The following is a 25,468-nucleotide window of genomic DNA, read 5'->3' as shown; positions in this document are numbered from 1 at the left end:
AAAAGTAGATAAAGAACAACCCTTTTTTTTGGTGAGGGGGCAGTTAAGCCCACTCTGAAGGTGGGGCTGGTGCAGCATACAGTACCAGGGATTGTACCATGGTCCCATGTGCCTACCTAAGTTTGCCTAAGCTGGCGCTTTAGACTGCTGAGCTATCTCACCGGCCAAACCATTGTTAATTAGCTATTCTTGTTTTGACCATCTACAACCTATATGTTGTATGTTTCCCTGTTTCTGTCTTTGTTTCTGCTATTTGCTCTTGCTTTTGTTTTTACCCTTCCAAATAAAATTAAATTAAATTAAGAATAAATAAAATTTTACCTTACCATTGAGTCAGCTTCTTTGCTGAAAAACCACATATATTTTCATCCAATAGCAAATTTCCCCTTTGGGTATGCAAATTACTAAGCCTGTAAGAAGGCTTCATTATGCAAATTCAACACATGCTTGAACAAAGAAATAAAAAATGCATGTTGTGAAGATTAATAATTATAGAAGAGCCAATCTGTTAGTTTCCAGGTATATCATCTCCTAGTGACACTGTTTCCCCAGCCAGGACATCATATTTAAAATCCTCTTCCTAGACAATAATTATCCTGATGAGCTTAGTGAATGTCAGTGAAGACCAGTCTTGTAGGCAGAAAGTTTATTGAGAAATCTGCTCTTATTGTTTGCACCATAGAAAGGACTGCAGCAGAAAGAATCTTAAATGGTGCATCTTGGATCATGGAAATTATTTTTACACTCACACTAGGACTATGACATGTGCAATGATATTTTTAATTTTAATCCTATGTGTACATTTATTTTTGAATATCAGTTTGTATTACAATTAGGGAAACTAAGTATGCTTTTCAGAATATCAGAATAAACTCCAAAATTTCAGAATTGCATAACCATGTACAAGGCAATGAGTTCCTCATTTAGGCTGATAAAAGTCTAAATATCTTCATTAGAAAAATGAACAAAACCTCAAGTCCACTTAATCCTGCTTTTTGCTTGCTACATTAATACAGTAGTAAAAAAAGTGCACCACCTTTTGGTTGTCTCTGATTGAAAAAGATAAACACTATGCAATAATCCCTTTCATGCACTGGACAACTCTAATTCATTTATTCAACAAATATTTATGGGTCAGACCCTCTTTAGGGATCTCAAACTATGGCAAGGAATGCAACATTCAAAATCTTTGTCTCTGAGTGATGTTATTTGGGGGAAAGGCAGACTAAGAAATGATAAGTAAAGAATAGATTAGGCAATTTTCATTAGATTTTTCATCGTGTAGGCTGAATATCTTCGGTTCTTTTGTTGTTTATTGTGTGTTGTGATTTCTCCATGCTTTGTGTCACAGGTCTCTTTCCCTTGGGCATACCTAGCAAGGTACACTATGCTTCAAAATGCAGAGGAGATGGGAGGTTCGCACCCACTTGCATTCTGCTTTCTGCCTTCTGAGGCGAGATGCTACCTTGAGGTTACTTTTGCCCCACTGTGCCTGTCCTGTACATCATATTTATATTGTGGTGCATGATAGCTCATCTTAAACATGCCAAACTCCTGGCTGGTTTCTAATCTATCAATTCCATAACAGCAAATATTCTACATATTCTATTTCATATTGGCCCTTGACACATGGTAATTGGGCATAATAGGTCAAGTTAGATGAGCTAGCATTCCTTCATGAAACTAGCGATGGCCATGGAGCTCAAATTCTATGAACATAGGGGCTGGGGAGATGGCTCAGTAGAATAAGCGTTTCCCTGGCAAACGCAAGGACCTGAGATCAATCCCCGGTTCCACCAAAAAAAAAAAAGACTATGAATGCAGTAAATGTCATTATGTTTACTGCTGTATCAGCAGCCCTTCAGACAGACAAAGTCCATATTAGGCATTTAAAACATTTGTTAGAAAATTACACGTTATGTAATAGTCCAGAGAAGTGTTGGGTGACAATGGACAGAGATGTGTAGTTGGGAAATAATTCTAAGTTTTGGCCTTCTACTAATGTAGTACTTTGTTTTTCACAAAATGCTGCCTAGTGTGTGTTTTTCTGTGATCTCCCTAGCTCTCTGAAGTAGAATGGATGTCTCTTTTCCATATTATTAAAGGAGCAATTTTATGAAGCTCACAGAGATTAAAGGAGTAATTTGAATGATAGAACTCAGGCTTAAATCAAGCCTACCAATTCCATCTCATACCATACTCTACAATATGCCAGTGCAAGTTTACCGCGGGGCTGACCTGTAAAATAGACCTTTCTTCATTGTATGAAAGTCAGAAGTTCTTTTACAACACTCGATCTTTCTATGCCATGCCCTTTTATCTGTTTCCATGTCCCATGCCCATTCTCCTGGTTCACAGCGAATCATATTCTATTCCTTTTCAAGGGAGAAGAATTCTCTATCCCAATATGCCTGCTGCTCTTCCATTTGCATCTATTAAATGACATGTTACAGTAAAAGGAATATTTTTAAAAGGTCATTTTTTAAAGATTTTTCTAGCATAATATATATGGAAGCTCTGTAGTAGGTTTTGATTAAGACATGCAACTTGCCCTATCTTGCTAAAAGTTAGGTGATATTTTTTACTACTTGAAATTTCAAAAAAAGCTGTTTCAGTTCATTGCAATAGCAGTAATCACTTCAGATTTCCTGTCAACTTTATTGTGTTGTAGGGTATTTCCAGACACATGCTTGAGGTCAGTGCCTTCTTATTTTAATGAAGGGTGTGCTTCCCCTGTATGACTGATGGAGAAACGCTATTTTTAGGCAGCAAAAGCAATTCTGTGTGTTTAGCTTACAATTCATTACTGTCTCAGTATACAGACAGGGCAAGAAGTAGCATGTCCCTGTTTCACAGCGGTTGGATTGCGTAAACGCCATGACCTTAGACACTCACTGATAATGTAATCTATCCCAACAGAAATACGGTGACAGAGAATTAAATAAGGCAGTCTCTGTAGTTAAGGCTTGTCAAGCAGGACTTGCAAGGTAGAGAAGAAGGGAATAGGAAGGAGGTGGAATGCAGTGATGGAGGAGCAAAAGAAGGGAAGAAAAATCTGGAGATCTAAGTCCCTGTTTAGGAGTCTGTGGGCTTTAGGCCCATCTGTGACATAAAGTCATTTGTACTTGGGTCAGAGAATGGTTCTGAAGATCAAATGGAGCACTGTGTAGAGTCTCCGTGTACTACAGGATATTAGCAGTGGCCAAGGCTTCTGCCTGAGAAATAGCTCTCCACAGAAAGCTCCCATCAGCCCATAGCAAGATCCAGTCAGCACTCTGCACAGGTGATAAGGAGCCAGTCACGACATCAGATTTGAAAAGGGAGCTCTGGGACTCATAGTAGGAGCAAAATCATTTATCTTTTTGTATTCTGAACCATGGCATTTTAAAGGAAGAATAAACAATATGTGTTAGGCATAAATGACAATGCCAATATACCAAAAAAAAAAAAAAAAAAACAAACAAACCCAAAGAATTCCAACTAAATAAATGGTAGAGTAGTAATAGTTTTAAAATAGAAACATTTTGAAATCTCCAGTGAAACAAGAAAGGTAGGCAAAACTTCTCAATGGCCAACGAGAACATCTGGTGGGAACTCTGTCATAAGTGACTAGGGTGACAATAGCTGAACACACTGACAGTTTTTAAGATATCTTAAAAAGAGGAGAGTCAGACTCTATGTACTTTTCTATGTGACACGATAGAAGACACCATCATAGCAATAAGCGTTGGAGTTCACAGGAGAGACAAGGGACAGAGAGATCCATTAAAATAGTTCAAACAACTTCCATCACCCAAACTCATAAAACATAAAACTCGGAACATCAACAAAACCTGACATTTTCAGATATTAAATTGCAAGGGGAAAAAAACGAGGAAATGAAATTTATAAAACCATGAAAATATATTTAATGTTTTTATTGTCACTTGGATCATTGTTCTCTTAAACCATTTCTAGACATATTAATGAGATGATTGGAAATATATGATGGGATTAAAAAAAATCATAAAGTTCTGAATGTGATAATGTACTAGACTAGTTTTAGACTAGGCGTGGTGGCACGCGCCTATAATCTCAGCACTTGGGAGGCTGTAAACAGGAGAATCATTATGAGTCCTATCTAGTAGTGAGACCCTGAACACCCTGTAGACCCTTCCCTAAAATACAGAAAAAAAATATTGTAGTAGTTTTAACATGGACTCTTCTTTTAGAGGTAAATTATACAGTGAGGTATATACTTATGGAATAATATGCAATTTTTTTGATACCAGGAATCAAACTCAGGACCGCACACTTGCCAGGCAGTCACTGTGCCACTGAGCTAAATCCCCAGCCCCTAATATGCAATATTTGATTTCAAGTGATCTAATGAGAAGGGTAGAGGAAAGATCTAGATGCAACCCAATAGACCACTGGGTAACATCTGTTGATGTGCAAGATGGGGGAGGGGGTTGTTCCACCATTTCTTCTACACTGTATGTGTTTAAAATTGACTATGGTATAGGTGGACTATGTCTCGAAATGCTTATTACTATATACTCTGGGTTTACACAGGAAATACAAAATTTACCAAAACAGGAAACCATTTTTAATTAAAAGAAATTTACAAATATGAAATTGTGATAATCTACCAAAGGGTTTTAGAAGGAACTTGCTTAAACCTAGTAAGCAATACTAAGAATAATGTAGAAATATACTGAAAGGTTTTGTTGTGTTGTTGTTGTTTGTTTGTTTTTTGGTTACTGGGGATTGAACTCAAGACCTTGTGCTTTCCAGGCAGGTGCATCTATTGCTGAGCTCCCCAGCCCGGAAAGTTTTATAGTTAAAATATTCTGAGGATTGCTGATTATAAGAAACTATAAGGATAAAAACATTATAATTTTTAAAGGCAATAATAACACATAATTTACATAGACAATACTAAATGACATTATTTCTGAATAAGCAAATGCCACTAAAGTTTGTATTATCACAAAATTATGTTTCCAGAGAAAATGAATGATCACACATTGTATGTCATTAAAGAATTTCCAGGAATACAGGGATCTGCTAGTGCCTTATCATTTACTTATAAAGAATAAATAAATAAATAAATATCTGAAAGATGCAATAGATACTGTGAAAGGGAAAGAAACTGTTCAAAGGGAAGGAAGAGCTGGGATGAGGGAAAGGAGAAAAGAAAGAAGGAAGACAAAAAGAAATATATATGTGCATGCAGAGGACAGCTTGGATGACTGTACTGCTGATTTCTACTGAAAGGAGCAGTTGATGCTTATTTTTTTTATTCTTTTAATTTTCTTTTTTACCAATTTTGCATGGTTGTATCTGGTAATCTGAACAACTAATTTGAAGACAAACATTGCAGTATAACAACCATTGTTGAATGCCTATCATTTTGTTTAGTGAAATTCTGCATCATTTCTTTATTAATTTTTGTTTTCTTTTTCTAAGGGTCTAATGTAATCTAAGTAAGATTTGAATCTAGAAGAGTAAACACTGACAATTGATAGTATGATATTTCAATGTTTTAATGAGGGAAAAAGATGAAAATTGATCCAATACTTTTATTTTATAGATATGCAACCTGAAATGTAGGAAGCTGAAATAATTTACTTAAAGTTATTCTAATAGTTAACAGTAAATAAATCTGTTTTACACCTAGTCTTATGGTTACATATGGAAAAATTCTATATTCCAACTTTGTTGTCAAAAATTTCCTTGCAAAGATGATAATAAATCATAAAATTTAATACATATCCCCAATGTACTAGATAAAGATGGTGAATATTCTAGTAAAATTAAATTCTGACAGAAAGCCACTATTGTTTTCTTTGGAAAAAGATGGAATTAATTGGAATTTAATTATAGTGCACAGAGTTCTGAAGAGAATAATGAGATAGACGCTATGATGTTTTTATGTGAATATCAAATAGACACATTCTATGACCTTTAATTAAGGAAAAAATATCTTTAAAAGGAGCAAGAAGACAGCAAGTCATTATTCTATAGAACAAACAAAAATGAGACAACAGTACCATTCAATATTTTTAATTGAAAAATAATTGTGAGCAGTGAATGACATAGTTTAGACTTTTGCCCTCTCTCGGTCTATATTGAACTGCAGTTAATAGTACCTCTCTCCTTTTCACTTGACAATGTTGACCTTTGGGAGAGTGGTGCTACCAAGTGTTGTACAGGGCAGCGCAATACTGTACAGGGCATGTCTTTTCATTTCCAGCAGTTCCTTCAGCAATGGCATTGGTTTACAACAATTTTCCAGCACCCTCTCAATTCTTTGCAAAAAGACAGCATTTCCAGTGTAGAAAACCTGGGCGTACTGGAGTTATCAGTTGAGTCTGTGAGTGTGGGGAAAAATGGGAGTTGAACAACTTTCCTAGAGGTCAGATGGATGCCTTGAAGGACAGGACAGGCACTGGGCTCTAACCGACAGCCTCTAGTCAGCCTCCTGGAGTCGCTCCAGTCCTCTCCTTAAAATCTGTAATTAACTGCCCTCCTGGTGTACACCAGGTGAGAGTGTACTCTCAATTTCACCTCCCTTATAAAACTTATCTGCAACTTCTTTTCCATTGTTTGCATATTTTGTTTTTAGAATACTGGTTCATGCAGGATATAGAATTGACTAATCTGAATATTTAGGCACTATTTTATTTAATGCTCCCAGGTATTCATAAGGAGCCAATGGTGTCAGGTAATCAAATGTAGCTTTTCAGATATGTCATACATGTAAAGAAAGGCATTAACTGGCTTCCATTGGAAATAGGAGGCCTAAGTCGTGAATGCCAGCATCTATGTTCACAGGAAGAAAAGAGGGCATAGTCAACAAGTGAACATGGCTTATTAGGCATTATTATATGCACAGCATGGGCCGGTGGATGCAAGAAGCTGTAGGCTCATATTTCCTGTCATTACAGAGCACTGTATGCTCATTGTGCCCATTGATTCACACAGTGATACTGAAAGAAGCTGCAAAATTATTAGCATCCTAAATTTGCAGAGGAACTGAGACTTGGAGAAGTCATAGTTTGACTAGCAATTAGTACCAGAACTCTCTACCCTTCAGGGGTGTGACAGGTAGATGACTGTCTCATTGGATGTCAAGGCTATAGGGGTCCTCAACCCCATGACATTCTCCAAAGACAGCTTCTGGTGGACACCAGCAGAGCTTCCTTCCTGCAGTAACTCTGAAAGGTCTATCAGTCCAGACCATTTTTAGGCACTTCTAGCTGCTGAAAGAGCCCCATTCTGGTAAGTGACTCATTCCTATCTACTGTTAAATGTCAGTCTCATAACTAATTCAAAACTTTTCCCCAAGCCCCTGCTATCACAATAGCAGACAACATTTACAATAACTTGGAGAGGTTATCAATTTACTCAGCCAATTTTCTCCTGGCCTTAGTCGACTTTGTACTGCTACAGCAAAATATCTGAGACTGGGGAGTTTATTGAAGGCAACAGGCTTATTTTCTCAGTTTTAGAGGCTCAGAAGTCCCCAGATCAAGGTTCCAGCATGTGCTAAGGACCTTTGTGTGCTCTCACACAGAGAAGGCAGGAGCAAGAAGGGCAAGAAAGGAGAACGCTACATCCTCCTATGACAGAAGGGCATAAGAGACCAAATCCACTCCTCAAAGCACCTTTACGCTACTGACATTATTTGTAAGAGCAGAGGCCTAGTGGTATAAACACTTCCCGATGGGCCTTACTTCCAACACTGTTTCGTTGGAGACTTGGTTTCCACTACACGAATGTTAGAGAGATAGATTCAGATCATAAAGTCCCTTGTAACAAAGCTACAGCAAATTACCTTGAAATAAAATTGATAATATAACTATTCCCTATATATTTAAAATTCTACAGAATGCTCCAGTTGTAACACAAAAGGATATTCATAATAATCTTCTGCAATAAATCAATATTTTAACACAGTGTCAATACTCAGATACGACTACGGCCATGGTTGGAATGCCTCTCATTGTGGTCTTCTAAATGTGTACTGCTTCTAATGTCATATCAATTACTGCTATACTGTCTCGCAAGTAAATGTTTGTTTTTTTAAAAAAAAAATAGGCAATAAATGAAAACAGGAGACAAGGAAAAAAACGTCACAGGACTGTCTTGCTACAGTGCTATATATGGTTAGATTTCTAAATTTCTGTGTAAAAATATGTAATTGTTTATTTCTATTTTTTCAAATATCTTTTTTTATTTATTTATTTTTCTTCACATTCTGTAAGGATTTAAAGTTTACCATATCAATGCTTGATGGAACATACCTATTCCATGTTATGTCTAAGATATTTGATATTCAGACAGATAGTGAGGTTAAGTTCACCTGACTATGTTGCAGGGTAATAATATAATTAAACTTCTCTTCTGGAGGGTTAACAACTTAAGTTTACAGACTAAAAGTTTGTAAAAACAAGGACTGCAAAGACAGCCAACATTTTGGCCCTAGCCCTTCAAGGTCAGTGGGGAGTCAGGACATAGGAGAACCTGTACTGTAACATCATGTAATTCAGTGATGTCCCAAATTTTCTGATCAAGGAAATTATGGGACCACAGAGGAAAGTGATCAGCAATGTAGAGTGTGCCTAAGGAGAGTCACATGGCAGGCTTTCACAGAGAGCAAATTGGTCCCGCAATGTCCGTGACTCATCCACATGTCTGACACTGACAAAGGATCTACAAACTGTGGTACAGGGTTTCAGGGTAAATCCTGAGGGGATTTGACTGAACTTGGCAGATACAAAAGTTACATTTCTTGTTATATAGGTCTTGCTTTATTTTGGTCTTAACCATCCAGCAGAAAAGTATAAAAACGAGGTATAAAAAGTAAAGCCATTTTAATATGCTGAGCTGTAAAAGGCTCAAGTCAACAACTTCTGACATTGCCAGTCTTACAGAAAACCCACTACTATTATGGACTACTGGACTATATTGGATTATTTTGCTGAATTCACATACCTACAGTATTTAAATGACAATGGAATACTCATCTCTGACAAAATTAAATTTAAAAAGGTGATATAAATGAAGGATCATTTTGTATCTGTACATACAAAATAGGATAGATATCAGCTACTTTCTCCTAATTCAATGAATAGAAAGATTTGTACCAGAAGAGTTTGGACAGAATAAAATGTCTGCATCTTGTACTATGAATAACCATTACAAAGACAACAGCATACAATGTATTAATTATTGTAACTGTCTTACTAACCTGTTTTGAAATTATCTCATTGCTATTTGTTTCTCAATAAAATTAATAAAAAAGAAAAAAGCACTCAGATATGGCCATGCTAGATTAGGCACGATGGTCAGATGCTTGCCCCATTCAGTAGATAAAACTCACCAAGGGCAACAACCATAAACACTAACAGGCGACACTGACAGCAGTGATTTTCTGACATGCTAAAAAGTTCTTATTAAATTCTAAATGAAACAAAATGAAATCATTCTGCAATATGCACAATATTTTTGCAAAACTGAGTATGCATTAAAACATAAAAAGCATCCCGTTTCAACATAAAAATAAGAGTAAAGGTATAGGCTTGGAATGAGATCTTTATCACGTACCTAAATTCCCTGCAGACCACCTGAAAATTACATGGAATGAAGGACAATTAATTGCCTGTTCCCACCCACTGAAAGATGTATTGAGTCTCTGGCTCCAGTCCAGTGAGTGTCCTGAACAGCTTCCACATTATTGTGACAACAACAGAACACTGGGTGAATCTTCTAGCTTTCCCCTTGGGAGTGTACCAGTTGAGAGCTTTGTTTCCAGTACCTTGGAAAGCAAAGGGACACTGCTATCCCCCTGGCCACCTCCCTTACCCTACAGTCCCATGGTGAGAGCAGCGGGGAGAACCCCTCTTGTGGTCAGGTGACAGCTCCTCAGTGATGGTTCCTGCCATTGACTGATCTCACACGTTTTATGTTCCGTGTGGTTGGGCGAAGTATTCAACTATCCAGAGGTGCTCCGGAGTTCTGTCTGTTCGAGGCACTGAGGGACCTTATGTGTGGCTGTTGTCTTATAGATGGAGCTGCCCACAAAATTGTGACCTCACACAAAATTTGCTTTGTATCATCACTCCACTACCACTTCACTCCTTAGGTCACTTAAAATACAGAGTCCCTCTAATATCAAGTCCCTCACACCCTGTTTTGCCCCAATGGTTTTTCACCTTGCCCAGGAAGATAAGATGCAAAATAGACTGGAGACCAAGCCTGCAGCATCAGAGGTAGTCTCCCCTTCTTACAATCACGAAAGCACCTTCTGCTTCTGTTTATTCCTTTTATCTCAGAGGCTAGGTGTTAGTGGGTACTTTCCTCTACAATTTTTACCACAGGGGGCAATGCATGAGCCATCACTGTTTTATTTCTGTGTCACAACAGAAAAAGTTTTAAGGACCAGCCAGATAGTTCAGCAGACTGAAGTTCCTGTTTAGGCAGGTGCAGGAATCAGGGTTCACTCCCCAGCTTGCCATGCTAGCCCTGCCCCCGGGGTGTGCTGAGCTGGCGACTGAGACTGGGCTTGGTGGTGCACACCTGTAATGCTAGCATTTGGGAGGTTGAAAACAGGAGGATCACTATGAGTCTGATCTGTGTAGTGAGACCCTTTAGACCCTGTACTAAATACATAAAAAAGTTTCAAATGAACAGGTGGAAATGTAGGAATCATTTAAAGTATATATATATATATATATATATATATATATATATATATATCACATATATATATAATTTTATTGAGAAACAAATAGCAATGACACTGTTTCAAAACCAATTAGTAAGACAGTTTCAATAGTTAATACACTGCATATTTTTGTCTTCTTAGTGGTTATTCATAGTACAAGATGTAGACATGATATCCTGTCCACAAACACTATTAGTACATATCTTTCTATTCATTGAATTAAGAGAAAGTAGCTGTATATCTATCCTAACTATTTTCAGTATACATATGCAAAATGGTCCTTCATTTGTGTCCCCTTTTTTGTTTAGTTTTGTCAGGGGCAAAGTGAAGAAATACATTGGTTCCTTTCCACACTTAAGTCAATGCTGTTTCTGTTACATTAACTATTGCTATAATATTGAATCTACTTATTCTCTTTGATCCACCCATCTAAGAGGGTAATTTGCAACAGTGTCTTGGGAAGGGATGTGGCCTAAAAGATTAGGGTTCCATCAAGTAATTTGCAAAGCAGTCTTGCAAGGAATTTTGGTAATTGTTGTGATTACTGATAATTATACAGGTAACCGCTAGCAAGGCACAGCAGCGAAGGAAGATCATATCTAGAAAATAGGCCTTAATTTAGTTTTAATTTTCCAGTTGTCCAATATCTCCTAATTTCTAACTCAGAAGGTTATCTGCAAAATAATGTGAGAGGAAGAAAGGTGGGAAAGGGACAGAAGAGTCCAGCTGCTGTCGGGTTAAATCGTTCTCCGGTGAAACCAAGACCAGGCCCCAGTGAGAAGCAGTAAAGTCATCATGCTCTTAAGAAAAAGGCCAAAGTCCAGATCTCAAGTTCCGCGGAACACTTCTTCCCCCTGCGCCTGGCAGTGCCCTCCCCCAGCTCCTGGGCTTCACATCCTTACACTTTCCTCCAGTTCCTCCCACCTTCTCTGTGCTGGGCCTTACCAGGCAGAGCTTTTTTCTGTCCAGGACAATGCTGACAGTCCATTCCCCTTTTCTAGGAATCATCCTTCCAGCGGCTTGTCATCTTCTAGAGCTGTGAAGACTTTCCTAAAATAGGCCAGTTCACACTGCTAGGAAAATGTCAAAATCCACCCAGCATCTCCTTCAGGCTGCTTACTACAATGCTAAAACAGTGTGTTGCGTAACTCTGTTCATGGCTGGTTATTTCCCCAGGATGAAAGTCCATTCGACCCTCATGAGTCTCTCATGTCTAACTCAGTGTCTTGCTTATTGGTCAGCCATGAAATGCTTGATGAGGAAACAAAGCAATGGATGAACAATTTTCCTTTGCGATTGCATAGCTAGCAGGTAAAGGTAACAACGTTTAAGTCCATTCCACAAATTTCCACAAAATACAAAACAACTCTGACTTATTTCTAACAAAATGTACTTCCTCTGACAAGAATAAAGATTCCAAATTTGTCAGGAAACTCATTACACTTTTCTAATATTGTTATTTATATATAAATAAATACAACATATATTAAAATAAAGTTTAAGTATACTTAATTGTCATTAATTAGTATTGATGAATTACATTCATTTAAACAAAATGAAGACTTTTGACTTTCAAATAATGGGACAAACATCTAAAAATGTAACATGTGCTTTTTGTTTTACAAATAAACCTTATAAAGTCAAGTAGAGGTAAATAAATACTAGATTTCTATAGTGATGAATGTATAATTTTCCAGTTTGTATCAGATTAGGATGTGTCAGAAGAAATGTCAGAAACACATACAGAAGATTAAAGTAATTGACTTTATCCTGTGACCTGCTTTCCAACTAATAAGAATGTGTTTAGCAGCCTTGACAACATGGGCTGGGGATATAGCTCAGCGACACAAGTGCCTCCCTGGCAAGTGCAAGGTGTTGAGTCTGATTACCGGTAACCAAAAATATCAAAATACATGATTGAATGTTCTTAGATATTTATAGATGATCTTCACTTATATTCAGGATTCTCCCACTGGTTCTGTATAATTCTAAAATAGCGGCAAAGCAGAAGAAATAATTGCAGTTATGGGAATTTAGAGGCTCTGTCTAAAATTCATACTTCACCAAACTTGGCTCCATTCCGCTTTCCTACATAGTGGAATAAAAAGTTAGTGGGTGGAAGGGACTTTTTCACCTGTTCCCTCCTTACAACTCAGCTCTCTGCTGTACAAAGACCAAATATTCTTAGATTGTTGTAACAGCGGTTCACCGGGGGGAACAGAAGTGGTGGCGGTAAGAGTAAGGTGCACAGGATGAGGGGGTTGGTTGTCTACCGAGAATCTACATACGGTAATAAAGCCAGCCGAACATCTGTCTACTTTTATTATCACCATTCATCATCACAATGCGGAAGCATCCTCCAACCTCTAAAGCAGACGACCCCCCTCACCCTCGGCGGTATGCGCGGCTTTAAAGGGAATTCTTTTCTTAGCGTCCCAACAGCCGAATGGAAATCATATGTGTTCCAACACTAGAGCCAAAGCGAGGAAAAGGAGTGTCATTTACAGTTGTTACTTAAGTCATCTTTAGATCGTTTTATCCATCCCTTCTCTGGTCTCTTTACCACTGGTTATGTCCACATTAATGGCTCAGGCATACCAACAAGATGTACCTTCACAAAGCACATAATATCACTTCTTCAAAATCTTGAAAATGCAATAGTCCCTCGCTATTTCGCTATTCGACTTTCGCGGACTCACTGTTTCACAGGTTTTCAAAAATTACTAATCTAAATTATTACTAGCGGAGTTTTTGCTATTTCCCAGAATTTTGCAGTGCTGTAACAGTATACAAATGTTAATATCACGTAGGTTTGCACTTTTAGAAAATGGTTAAGAACATTAGAACTGTTTTCAAAAGTGAGGGATACTTGATAAGAGCGTAAGAAGGATTTATAAAGCCTTGAAATATATATAAATACTGAAATAAATGCAAGGTCGCAACTTCACTGATTTTCACTTATTGCACAAGTGTCTGAAATGTAACTTCTGCATTAAGTAAGGGACCGCTGTAATTCTACTTATGCAAAATTCCTTAGGGATCAGAGATGGAATCTAGTGTGATTTTTAATCACCATGCATCTGAATGTACTAGCCACTATTTACTGCCTGAATGATTTAAAAATCCAGAAAGTAAACTTGTTACAAAGTTCCCATTACCTGATAGCCTTATAATGAGGTCTATTCCATTAATTTGCATCATTTATCCACACATTGATTATGCATTATGAATTAGGGTTTTTTATGTATTTTAGTACATGGTGTAATGGGTCTCACTACACAGATCGGACTCATAGTGATTCTCCTGTATTCAGCCTTCCAAGCCCTGAGATTACAGTCAGGCACCCCCACACCCAGTCTCAGTGCACATCTCAGTGCTACCGTGGGGTGGGGCCAGCACAGCACGCCCGGGAACAAATTAGGTTATTACCTCAAGATGCTAAATAATTTTCCATCCAAGTGTTACCTTTTGTTGAACAAGTTCTGTACTCAGAGGGTTTTTTTTCACAAAATAAATAGGAAGAATACAAAACAAAATAGAACCGGTGTTAATATCCAGAAGATTTATAATTTGTATGTAATTTTTGGTTCAAATTTGATATCATTCATTTCAAAAGAGAGCAATCCATGGGTTATAATCCGCTTTGCCTGTGACACTTGAGACAGATTTAAAACAAAATACGCAAAACCCTGCAAATAAAAGGCCCAAAATAATCAAATCAAATAAAAAAAAGTGGCCAGTGATGATTTCCATGCATATTTGTAATTTTTTCAATAAAGAAATATACAGTTATAGTTAGGAACATTGAATATGGATAGTGTAATGTTTGTGTAAGAGTGTGTTGTCAGTGGTACGTGTGTGTGTGTGTGTGTGTGTGTGTGTGTGTGTTCTGGGTAACTTCAACTAAGAATGGAGAAAGAAGGAAAAAGTAGAATGGCAGACTTTGAACCACTGTGAGGTTATGCATATGAGAGCCCTTCTGTCTTCACCAGTGCTGTTGGCTTTGGGGCAGGGTATTCACTTATTGTAGGGCTTATGTATGTAAAGTTGGCCATCCGGGTACATTACTGAGATGCCATTCATTAAATAAAACCACAGGGGCATTTAGAATTTTTATAGCATCTACACTTAGAAGGAATGCTGTAACTTCACATGGAGCTCCTAGGAGCATTCTGTCTGTTTGGGGCAACTGACAGGTTTCTATAATACGAACAGGTCCCTGAATCTAGAGGTGTGACTCATGTGACCATGAATCTGTCACTGACCCTAATAAAATCCCATGGTTTTGAGGTGGCAATCCCAGAAAAGACTTCAGTGTAGGACAGAAAAGCATCACCCCAACATCAAAATGCAATGCTTATCATTTAATCTGCTTGGAATCCTGAGAAAAGTTGCTGGCGTTGTCAATAGGGAATCTTTAGGGCATGCCGTCCCTGCAGAGCTGGCTGACTCCACTAGTGCTTCCTCCACAGACACCCCATTTCACTTTCCATGTTTTATTGCTTTCATGGTTTTATTTCTCTCTGACACCCCACCATGTGTTAATTTGTTCATATGTCTTGCTGCATGTTGTTTTTCTAATAGACTCTAAGTGACAAATGAGCAGAAATTTTATTGATGTTTTTCCTGCTCCTTTTCCAGTGTCTGGGATGACAGGGTCTGGCCCCAAATAGGTCCTCATAGGTATTTGTTGAACACATATAGGAAGAAAGGAATGTGCAAATGAATTGATACGATGACTGTAAGTGGAGATTAATTTTTCTCTGCTTGCCCTGCTTTTTGCCTTTAGTGAGTTCTGCTGTGACTGGATCGACATAATCAGAAAGCTCAGGGTTCCTTAATTCTTGAAAAATATTTTTAAGTATATAAATGTCGCACTCATGAAGCATATACCTAATGAACTTCATAGGAAATAAGAGATTCTCTGACTTGTTTACAAATGGGGCCCGATGAAAGCTTATAAGTAATTCCTGAGATAGGTAACAAAGAGTCAGTTTACAGACTCCAGCCTGAGGCCTGGTCAGATTGCCATCGCTGTGTGGCTCAGGCTCCTGCAGTGTCACAGACAATCTGTCTGTCATCACAAAGCAGGTGGCCAGGCTGGCCTGTGAGTGTGGATACAGTGACTATCTCAGTTGCTAAACAGGGCCTGCACTCTTCTACAAGGAGGTAATTGGTGTTAAATTACAATTTGCAGTGGACAAGGGCCAAAGAATTTATCCTATAAGCAAAATCTATCTTCTTACCACATAGAATAGTTTCCCTCCAGTGGAAAACATGTATTTTATTAATTTATCCAACATATTTCAAAAAATGCCCAAGATCGTGGAGATAGAGTGTTCTCAAAAATAAGAACAAGACAGACATAGCCTGGACCGGTGAGATGACTCAGCGGCCTAAGCACCTGCTTAGGCAAACACAAGGTCCAGGTTTCGATCCCCGGTACTGCATGCCATGCCTGCCCCACCCTGGGCACACTGAGTGGGCGACCGAGTTCAGGTGTGGTGGCGCACACCTGTAATCCCAGCACTGGGGAGAAGGCTGAGACAGGAGCATCACTATATGTCTGAGCTGGGTAGTGAGACCCTGTACAAAATCCCCAACAACTAAAGACATAGCTTAGCTACCATGGACTGTCCTTTCCTGGTCATATCTTCCAATTTGTTTACGTATCTTTTTCAGTTTAATTAAGACACCTTCTTCTGCCTCTGAAAGACTCAGGAAGTTCCCAAAAAGTGTATACAATTTTATAATTTCCAGAAAATTCATTTTTGTACTCTGTTACATATCAATATCCAATAGGGCAGAACAGAAAATCCATTGTACTGGGTAGAAGGGAGCTTTTCATCGGTCTTTATAATTAACTATCTACTTGGGCTTACCCCAGTGGTTTCCTTGATTTGGCACATAGGTAGAGCTAAGACTGAGGAAAACCTTTTGCATTTTCATACTGCATCTCCAGGCAAAAACAAAAACAAAACAAAACAAGCAAATGAACAAAAACTATGACTGCTCCAACTTATTTTTAATAGTTTGTTACATTAAAAAATATAAGTTATAGAAGCAAACATCTTTAATACCTATACAAAAAAACTTACTATTTTGGTGTATATAGAAGTAGTGAAACAAATACAAAGATAATTAAATGGTTCACGTGACATGATAATATCTAAAAGAAAATGGTCGGACACGGTGGCACACGCCTGTAATCCCAGCACTCTAGAGGCTGAGGCAGGAGGACTGCTTCAAGCTTGAGGCCAGCCTGGGCTATATGTTTAGTCCAGGGCCAGCTTGAATCTGAACTGTGCAGTAAGACTTGTCTCACAAAACAAAGGAGAAAGAAAGAAAGAAAGAAAGAAAGAAAGAAAGAAAGAAAGAAAGAAGAAAGAAAGAAAACGAGTGAGGTAGGGCCAACTTGAGCCATTTTAGGGAAATGAATGGAGCTTGAGATCATAATGTTTAGTGAAATAAATCAGACACGTGGCTTAAATATTTTACAACTTATATGAAAAACCAAAAATATAAGTAAATTAAAGTCCAAGATAGATGACAATGAGAAACAGGTAGGTAGATCTTCTGCAAGAGGAAAGGAGGCCAAGAGATACAGGGAGAGCTGAAGGGAGGAAAGAAATGCAGAAAAGAATGAAATGTGCACACCCATGTGCCAACGCTTCTCAACAGATGCAATCGTTCTATGAGTACAAGCACACATTAATAAAGAAGCAGGAAGTAGAATGTAGCTTCTGAGCTTTATTTGGTTGTGATTACCAGGAATTCTTTAGGGCATTCAGTAAGTCTGAGTTTTTAGATAGCAGAGCCTACACTTTGATTATGCAGGCCCTTCTGGCTGGGCATATCCAGCATCACTGAGATCACAGATTAAGACCCCACAAGTCAGTCCGCTTCCCTGGAGATCTCTTTGTCATGACCGTGTCCTAGAGCTACTTTACAGGCATCGTTTTAGCACTAAAATACTGGTAGTTCTCCGATTTCCAATGAGTGGCCAGCACTTGAAGATACATCATACATGACACCTTAGAAATGTATTGAAAAAGGTGTCATTCGAGATCTCAGGGCCATTGCTTTAGAATTGGACAGTGTGGAGTGCTGGCCCAGGACAACCCCAGTGGCGAGTTTTGAGTTACTGTTGATGGGAAGTTCTCCTGTCTACATGGGGGAAGTCCATGCAAACTTAGTGAAGACGTTGCTACCCTATCCAGTCCTCTGTTAATGACATCACTGTGACAACCACAATTGGAGTTGCAGTAGGACTTAAAATGATTCTTTGAAATTCTACTCTCGGATTTAAAAGATCTGATTGATACTCACACATTAAAAAGAGAAACATTGTGAGCAAACACAAGCGCCGTTTGTACTTACAGATTCAGAAAATGCAAACTGCTTCATTCATTATAAAGACAGAAAGCAGAAATAATTATTTTCTTGGATTACTCCTTGATGTAGAATTCTGACTAACAAAATTATATCATGATGATTACCAATTATGAGATGGCCTAGTTATGGAGAGCCCAGTTATTTAGGTTTTTAAAATTCACGTGGATTTCACTTTTACAGAATTTTATTATTGCTAATAACAATATCATCTATTAACTACTATGGTCAATAAGGAGGGTAAGCAACTTTAACAACTTCTTGAAGGAAGATTTTATGATTAAGACTGTCCAGACAAGAACATTAAGATTCTAGAATTTGAAAAACTTCCCCACATTCCCAAAGCAAAAGCAGAGCTCTTGGTCTCTGCTATGGAGAGGTACTTTAACTTCCAACTTTGAATTAGACAGTTGTTCTTTTCTGATCCACTAACTGCTTTGATAGTGATTCTGCCACTAAATTACCATTGGTAAATTTGTGGAATAGAAATTTGTTACTTGCTTCATATAAAAAGGAACAGTGAAAGGGCCAAGGAGATAGCTCAGTGGCCTAAGTGCCTACCTGGCAAACACAAGGATCTGGGTTTGATCCCTAGTTCAGCATGCTGTTCTGGCCACTGAAACCAGGCATGGTGGCACACACCTGTAATCTCAGCAATGCGGAGGCTGAGACAGGAGGATCACTATGAGTCCAAGCTGCATATTGAGAGTCTGTATCAAATAAATAAAAGGTAAAATAAATAACTATATAAATAAAAGAGTAGTGGGGAAAAAAGACAGAATTCGATACAGCCCATCCCTTGGATACAAGTTGATCAAGTAGAGAACTGCAGATCTCTGCAATCTTTCTTTCTTTCTTTCTTTCTTTCTTTCTTTCTTTCTTTCTTTCTTTCTTTCTTTCTTTTTCCTTTTTTTGTAGTACCAGGGATTGCATTTAGGACCCTGCACTTGCCAGGCAGGCGCTTATTCTACTGAGCTATCTCCCCAGCCTGATCTCTGTAGTCTTAAGACTGCAACGCATTAATTGAAGACTCAAAGGAAGAGGGGGACACCTCAGTAATGTAGCCCAGAAGAGAAAGGTTGCAAATTCTGGTCTACATGGAAGGCTGTTCTTACTATGTGGATTTTTATCTGCTACCTGCACTTACTCCAGAGTGGCTACACCACTGCTGTTTAGCTGTTCAAACAAGGCAGAGAAGTAAAAGTTGAACCGAAGAAAGAAGATCCCAAGGAAGAGGAAGAATAGCACTGAGAAGCCAACAAAAAATCCCATGGTCATCCTTAAAGCAAAGGACTCTGGGTCAAATTGGCAGCATGGAAAATCTGAAGGACCAAATAAAAGACCCAGTGGAGAAATGGGGACATGGCTCCCGTAGTGGTCCCCTACTGGCCTGGCTGGGGGTGCTGTCACACCTTTCTCTACTGTGGAAACCGATGTGTAAATCAGGTTTTCATTGCTGTAATAAAATACCTAACATGAACAATTTAAAGGAGGAGAGGTTTATTTGAGCTTGTGGTGTCAGCCCATAGTTTCTTGGCCCTATCACTAAAGGCTCGAAGCAGGGTTGAACATCATGGTCGGCAGCCCACAGAGGGGAAGAGCTGCTGACTGCCACAAGGCTGAGAAATAGCCAGAAAAGAAAGACCTGGGGCCACGTAGAGCCCGGGGCTTCCTCATGTCACTGAGGCCCCACCTCCCAAGGTTCCATCAACTCGTATAATGCCTCAAATATGAAGGAAGAGTGTCTAGTACCCAATTACTCCCTGAAGATCATCAGCAACTAAATTTTCCACACAATTATTTTCAGGGAGGGGGTAGATTTTGGATCCCAAACATAAGAATCAGTATGAAGACTGTGAGGCCCATGCATGAATGAACAGACAAGTGGGTGGGGACAGCTGGCAGAGTAGGAAATTGTGTGTGTGTGTGTGTGTGTGTGTGTGTGTGTGCGTGCATGGGGGCATGATTAACACTATATTAATACATTTATGGAGAAAAAGCAATCATGGTACTTCTGATCCAGGTAATTCAAAGTAAAAAATGAAAAGAACTTCAAACACTTATTTTCCCTAAAGCAAAGTAACTATGAGGTGTTTTAGTATACAATCAAATATTTTTAAAACAATTTTTGGTATCCATGATCTCATTTCTAATTCTCTGTACACTGAATAAAATGACCAAATTTATACCATTTATACTTGGTTTAAAAATGAATACGCTAAAGGATCTCCTGAATGTTTGCTAGGAAATAGTTCATCAAATGCTGAGCCATCTTTAGGATATATCTAAGTGATATTCCTGGGGGTGGGGGGGGTCCCTAAATTGCTGTGTTATACAGTTTGGGGAAGGTAGCAACGGAGAGTGGTGACTTTAAATCCAAAGTCCAGAGGAAAGAATAACAATCTAGCAACACACTTTGTCACAGCTACATCTTGGAAATAACCCAAATATCTGTCAACTGAGAATGGATCAAAAAGGTGTGGTATTTTTTATACAGTGGAGTATAGTACTCAGCTATAAAGAAAGATAAACTCATGGCTTTTCTAGGTAAAAGGATGCAACTAGAGACCATACTCGTAAGTGAAATAAATCAGAATAGCCTGTGTAAACATGACATTGTCAGGCCTGGGGAGATGGCTCAGTAAGGTCTCAGTTCAATCCCCAGTTCTGCCAAAAAAAATTTTAAAAATTAGTATTATCTCCCTAGTATGAGAAACTGAATAAGTAAATAAGATCCAAAAGGTACAATAGATATAGTAAAAGGGAAGGGAGCTGCTCAAAAGGAAAGAACCCCTGGGATAATGTAAAAATGCAAGATGCAGTTAGGGCTTATGTAGTTTGATCAATTTTGCATGCCTATACCTGATAATTTGAGCAACTATTTTGAAGATAACAATATATAGCATAATAACCATTGTTAATTTCCTATCTTGTTTTGTTTTTAAATTTTATTTATTTGTGTGTGTGTGTGTGTGTGTGTGTGTGTGTGTGTGTGTGGGGCCAGCTCAGCCCACCAGGGGGCAGGGCTGGCTGGCATGTGGTGCTGGGGGATTGAACTACGGTCCCTGTGCTTTGCTAAGCTTGTTCTAATTAGGTGCTTTAGACCACTGAGCCATCTCACCAGCCCCTTGTTTTGTTTGGTAGCAGGGATCAAACTCAGGAGCTTACACTTACCAGGCAGGTGCTTATGCCATTCAGCTATCTCCCCAGCCCTTGTTTTGAAATTCTATATCATTTTTTTTGTCTCCTTAAAATAAAAAAGACAGCTGGCCAAATAGCTCAGTGGATTAAAGCACTTGCAAGCAGGTGCAGGGGCCTGGGGTTCTATCCCTGGGCCTTCCCTGCTGGTCCTGCCCCCCCAGGGCACGCTGAGAAGGCAATTGAGACTGGGCATGGTGGTGTACACCTGCAATCCCAGCTCTTGGAAGGCTGTAAACAGGAGGATCACTATGAGTCTGATCTAGTAGTGGGACCCTGAACACTCTGTAGACCCTTCCCTAAAATACAAATAAATAAATAAATAAATAAATAAATAAATAAATAAAATTTTAAAAAGAAAAAAGAAAAAGAAATACTACTTCAGTCAGAATGCAAATTATTGCCTTCTCAGGGACAGTATTTATCTCCAAAGCCACAGCCCTCAGTGGCCCCACTATTTCCTTACCTAGAGCCATAACTGCCAGTCGCCTTGTGCTGGTGATATGGCCTTTGATAATTCTCACAATAAAAATCCAGTCATGTATGACATTTAGGAGGGAGCAAAGGGTTTAACTTGCCCCAGGCCCTGGAACCATTATAAAGATGCCTATAAAAACAAAAAGGAAATTAGGGGTTCAGAAATCGAGCCAAATCTAAAAGGGTATCAGATCATCAGGCACCAGGTTGCTTCTTTTTAATGATTGTAGACAAGCAGCAGAGCATGTAGTGATTTATTTTTCTCCAAGAGTTCAAATTAACCCAGCAACTTAGAGCAGGCAAGAGAAGGAAAGAGGAAGACAGAGAAATTACTTTAATGTCCTTGTAGCTATGACACAATACGCTTTAGGTGTCATTGGCACACAGGCATTTAATGACCAAAGCTAATGGCTAATGTCACTCTTTGTCACAAATATACTTGCACTTTCAAGAAAATCTTGTTACTAAGTGGCCTACAATACCAGAACAGGCCACACCCTTCCTAAAGAATCTATTCCAATGAGATAGAGTTTGCTGCTCACATTTCTACGTCGCTCTTCCTCGCTTCTCCTTGATTACCTGGGTTCTGTTTCCTATGCTTGGAGTCTCAAGCTACAGTCTCTCTGTGTCATTTACAAAGCAGTCACTTTTCTCTGTAGGCCCCTCACACTGAGTCTGCGCCAAGCAGCTGCCTCTCACCCTTCCTGGCAGTCAGCTTTCCCCTGAGGATGCCTGAACAGAGAGATAGGGACCTTCTGTGTCTCTCCACATGTCACTAGTAAGTGAAGTCTGAGGCAAAGTCTGCGTGGAGTGTGCTCCCAAGAACATTTGACTCAACAAAGGAAACCTTTGCAAGGATGGATTCCTGCAAACGTTCAAGACGAGAGGCAGCGTGGAGTTTCTTCTGCCAAGCTGAAGGCCTTAACCACTGGGCAGATGCGAAAGAGCCTCTTGATTCAGGGAACATCAATGCCATCTAGAAACTTGCTAAAAATACAGCTCTCTGAACCATCAGGTCTAGTGAATGAGAAATTGCACCCCCAGCTGACTCATGCGCACCTTCGTGTTGAAGGAGTACTGGCCTAGAACAGAAATTCCCAACCTTCCTTGTACATGGAGCAGAACCCACTAAAAAAAAAAAAAAAAAAAAAAAAAAAAAAAAAAAAAAAAAAAAAAAAAAAAAAAAAAAAAAATCAAATTACTGATGCATGAGTTTGAGTTCCAGAGACTAAGTTAATCAACCCTGGGGTGTGGCCTACCCACTGGTAGTTTTAAAAGCTCCCCAGGAGATCTGAGGCACAGCCAACCGACCAGGTGGCTGAGGAAGGCATCTTCTCTGTCTTCTCTCATTTCCTCCTCCTTGTCACAGAGTCACATTAGGATTTCTGGAGTCAGAATCTCTCACTTCCTGAGGTCTGACTGCCAGAGCAGCGCCGTAAGTACCAGCAAAGACCTCCACTAAAAATCTTCAACTCTGTCTTCTGCTTTGCTGTGTATCAGGATCGGTACCACATCTAACAGCGGACCGAGGTCTGCGTTCCCAGGGGGGCCTGAAGTGCAGCCGGGTGTGAGAGCCGTGAACTCCACAGTGGGTCCATCCTTAACCTGCCAACTCGTTAAGGACTTGTAAGAATGAATGAGCTGTGGAGAGCTCAGGGGCCTGCTGCAGTGCTTGCTCCGTTATTAATTATGGGGAAGTGATGTATTGGCAGTGAAAGGGCTTCTCTTGGAAAGGGCAATGAATGGTTTGTGGATTGCTGATTTAGGTGTTCCCTGACTCCATCTCAGCGTTCAGCTTTTACTCCTCTGTAGTTTAGAAGCAGAGTGGCTTTCACACTAAACAGCCTCTCGGTCTTGACTCCCAGGTGAGTTGCAGTGTTTGAAGGAAATTCAGACCAGACTTCTGGGTCGGGGAAGCTTCCGGGCTCCTAGCCTTTTCTGCTTGCTTGTTGGGCATCTAGTAGTTAGCGTAGACGGCTGCACAACTGATATGTAGGAAAAACACAGAGTAAGGATTATTTTTTTTTTAATCATTGATTCATCCCCAGATCGCTTTACTAAGAGAAAGCTTCCTCTAGCACAGGGGTAGAATGTGGAGGAAGCAAGATATATCTGGAGTAACAAATTCAGAGGCGAGAAACGGGTAGGCGAGCAGAGCCGGGGTTCTATCTGTGGATGAGGCAAGAAGGGTTCCAAAGAAAAGTTGCAGCGCTAGTCTGCGCCGAGAGCCGGTGGGCCGGGCGCCGGGAGAGCAGCGCCAGCGCGGCCACAGCGCACTGCGGGGACCCGAGCCGCGGGGAAATCGCAAAATATTCTCGGCGGTAGAGACCCAGAGGCTGCTGGGGCTCCCTACCGGCCCGGGCTCGGGGTTGCTCCCCACCCCCACCCGCACCCCAGGATCGCCCGGGGCACCCGAGGGGAGCTCAAAGGGTCACGGTGACCGGGAGTCGGCGAAAGGCAGCCCAGCCAGCGCGCTTGAGAGCGAGGGGTGTGCGGCTGCGGGCGGGGTGCGCGGGAGGGAGCGGGAGGGGGAGGAGGGGAAGGAGGAGGAGGAGGAAGAGGCAGGAGGAGGGAGCAGGAGGAGGACGGAGCGCGCGCCCGCCCGGCCTTGGCCCTCCCCGCCGCCGGCCTCCGCCGCTCCCGCCTGCGCGCACCGCTGTCGCTGCCGCCGCTCCCGCTCCGCTCCGCTCCCGCTCCGGCTCCTGCTAGCGCCCGCGCTGCTCGGGAGTCCGCCCGCCGCTGCAGCCGCCGCCGCCTGCTTTGTGCTTCCCGGGAAGATGGGAGCAACCTCTTCCTGCTCGGCAGCGATTTAAAAGGAGCGAGCGCGCCGCGTTCCCGGAGCGTGGAGGAGCTGGGGGACAATCAGCCGCGCTCGCCGAGCAGGTAGGGGCTTAGCTCGGGCGGGCTGGCGGGCGGGACCCGGCGGAGACTGCGAGCTGCACCCCTCCTGCGGTGAACACGGCCGCACTTCCAGGGGTTAGCCGGGCTTTGGACGCTGCCTGTGTGCTCATGTGTGCGCGAGTGTGTGCTGTGTGTGTGTGCTCGCGCGCGAGCCTGCACATTTCGCGGTGTCCGCGCGTCGCGGGCTGGTGCTCCTGGGCGTGAGCGTGTCCAGCGGCCGGTGCAGCCCGCAGGGGTGGAGAGGGCGGCTACGCAGGGATGCTGCACTGAGCGCGGCGCCGGGCTCGCAGCAAGGAGGGCGTGGGGAGCTAAGTGCACCCGAAGGCAGCTCTGCTGGGGACCCGGGCGTCCCCACCCCTTGGTCCTCCTCCTCCTCCTTCTGGTAATCCCTGGACTCCTCTCCACCGCCACACTTTCCAGCCCTCTCTTTGCCGGCGGCTCCGGGTGCTCCTTCACCCGGGATTGCGGAGAGGAGGGAGGTGTGGCCGGGCTGAGGGGCGGACGGGGAAGACCGGCGGTGGGGAGTGGGCCGGGGCCGCGTCCTTGGGTGCCGCTGTGCAGGTGAGCCTTGGAGATTGGGCACACACAGGCATCTGCCCCCCGAGATCTCAAGGGAACTTTGAGGCTGCATTATCCGCCTCAGGGGTTGTGCCGGCTCGCGGGAAGTGGTGTGTGTTCGGAGCTGCGGAGGATATCCTCCTTGGCTCCTCCTTCGTGAAGAAGGGGGAGGTCTTATCTATGGACAGTGGGCTAAAAAACCAAACCCTTCCAGGCGATGCGTTGATA

General features: G+C 41.0%; 1 protein-coding gene across 7 annotated transcripts in view; it reads left to right on the top strand.

Annotated features, from left to right (window-relative positions):
* The window catches only part of Slc8a1 (solute carrier family 8 member A1), a 401,459-nt gene that overhangs the window by 42,823 nt on the left and 333,168 nt on the right, over positions 1–25,468 (top strand). Inside the window, exon 1 of one of the 7 annotated variants that reach the window (XM_023711225.1) lies at positions 24,641–24,664. The exons of the other annotated variants lie outside the window; for them this stretch is intronic. The gene's annotated coding sequence lies outside the window, so the exon portion shown is untranslated. Of the gene's footprint in view, positions 1–24,640; positions 24,665–25,468 lie in introns of those variants that run through there. 7 annotated transcript variants of the gene reach the window in all.

The sequence above is a fragment of the Octodon degus genome, unplaced genomic scaffold, assembly GCF_000260255.1.
Source record: "Octodon degus isolate 3935 unplaced genomic scaffold, OctDeg1.0 scaffold00020, whole genome shotgun sequence".
Classification (NCBI taxonomy): Eukaryota; Metazoa; Chordata; class Mammalia; order Rodentia; family Octodontidae; genus Octodon; species Octodon degus.
The sequence above is the reverse complement of the archived record's forward strand: the minus strand, read 5'-3'. Positions and strand labels throughout refer to the sequence as shown.